This window comes from Alligator sinensis, unplaced genomic scaffold (assembly GCF_000455745.1).
Source record: "Alligator sinensis unplaced genomic scaffold, ASM45574v1 scaffold1077_1, whole genome shotgun sequence".
NCBI lineage: Eukaryota > Metazoa > Chordata > Crocodylia > Alligatoridae > Alligator > Alligator sinensis.
Window position 1 is genome coordinate 1082750 of NW_005842476.1, and position 2332 is coordinate 1085081.

The following is a 2332-nucleotide window of genomic DNA, read 5'->3' on the forward strand; positions in this document are numbered from 1 at the left end:
GGGGCAAAATCCGTTGTTTTAGAGAGATGTTGGACATCTTAATGTAAAGGAAACCCTCTGAGAAATAATCAAGTCCAGGGGCTCAAAGTTTATCCAGAATTCACTTTTCTAAAGTTTCAAAAGACCTGTGCCAGTTGGGACTTGAGGAAGATTTCTATCTATTGACTAACTGATACTTTTGCAAAAAGATTATACCACATGTAGCAGACACTTGCTTTCATCTGCCAGCTTTATATTTGTGCATGATTTGGTAACTGGACATCTGTTCTGAAATCCCTATTGAAAATACTCCAAGTTATTTATGCTACTATAGTGAAGCTTAACTTTTTTAAAACAGTAACTGCTGTGTTTTCTTGGAAAACACGAAGAAAAAAAAGGTTAATATATGCTCCTTAATTCCTTGGACACCTCCATGCTTTCACTGATATCAAGAGACTGCTTACAGGACAGATAAAGTCCCAGTCCCACTGCCTCACATCAGTCCAAGCCTTTTAAAAATCTGAATAACTCATGAATACCCTATCTATCAGGCCCCCACTTTTAATTTTTTTAAAGATTCAAGATATTGGCTGAGATTATCAAATGGACTGGGTGATTTAGATGCATTTCATTAATAAACTAATGGGTTATCCATTTATAGGATGCTGCAAACTCATTCAAATCATATTAAAATATTTAGACTTTTTTTGCTTGAAAAACTTCATAAATACAAAAGTTATTATTGAATGGTTTCAGAACCATGCCGTGCCCACAGCTACATGTCTTTTCACTAAGTACAGTATAGAAGGCAGGAAATAGACTATATTACAGTAAAATTTAAACCGCACCTATAGTTGAGAAACCCAGCACTTCTTTATTTTAATAGAGCCACAGTGTAATTCTAAACTGTAGCATTCAGTATATCTCCTGAGTTTCCCTGCTAAAATATAGCAATGGAAACTTGACAGCATCTGTGTTGCTTTTGGAAACAATCACATCACATCTGCTGTCTCTGCGATGCAGTGTCCATGGCAGGTGTAAAATAGCAGTTTTGTAATAGCCAGTAGGATTCCTGTCAGAGGGGTGATTTACAGAAGTATCCCAGAGCCCACAACTGGATTTCCTCATTTTTACACTCTGTAGGAAGTTTTGAATACAGTTCTTTTCCTAGTAGGCAAAAGTACTATTATGAGTCACCTCCTAATAGGGTCTTCAGACCCAGATATAGTAAGCTACCTGAAAGGAGTTTACCTAGTCATTATGGAGATCAAGGTAGCAACAAGATGACAATTCTCAGTTCCTTTCCCTAAATGGCTGGGGGTCCATCTGCTGCTTCCCCTAGCAATATTCTGGCTCTTTAGAAGAAAGCTAGATTTGCCCCCTCCTCCCCCCCCCCCACCCCCAAAATACCCCCAGATGTGATAATTTCTGGTTGCAAAACTAATTTAAATGCTGATCTACCATGTAATTACTAGCTTTCTTTTGGTGGAGGAGGGGCTGGCGAAGGAGTTTGTTTGGTAAACTACCAAAACAAGGAAGCAAGAAACCTGCTCATTGCCTCCTTATTGCCCATTTCCTTCTGTCTAAATAATCTATGCATTCATTTAAATAGAGGTAACCCACAAACTTTTTTTGCCTTTGCTTTGTCACCTGTTTCATTTCCTACAAAGGGTCATGTACTAGCTTGAACACCAGCGTCTGGGAAGATTACCACTCTGTCCTCCCCCCCACACACACACAATTCCCCCGCCCTTCCATTTTTCCCTTCTTTCTTGAAACCTGACAAATCACAAAATTTAACACCGCCAAAAATAAATCGCACGGTACTGCCACCCTCCTGGCTAACCAAAATGCTTGTTCCTGAGATTACAGTAATTACAGCCCCAGCGTGAGCTCCATACAAGCGCTAAATGAAACAGCACATCAATTAAAAAATAAACACTCCATTCTGGGAGCAAGACAACCCCCTGGGATGTCCTAACAAGCGGAAAGGAACCTGCCAGGCTGCGGCCTCCGCCTCTCTCCTTTAAGGTGGCTCGGCAGGCGAGGGGGAAGGTTAACTGAGGTAGTAACAAGTGGCAGAGAAAGCAGGCACAGTCCTCCCTACAAGCTCATTTCATGCTCAGCTCCATCACTGGCGCGTAACTTGGGAATGACCGGGTCGTGCTGCTGGAAGCCAGAAGAACAGGAGCTAGCAGGGGCTGAAAAGCCACTTTGTCCCCTCGCCTGCACGTTCGTGCCTGCGCTGGGGGTTGGCACTTGCTTTTGCAGCAAGTCATTTTCCCGACCTGACAGCTGGGCTGTGCTTGCGATTGATCCACCTTTATAAAAGTCCCTGCCCCCCCCCCCCCTG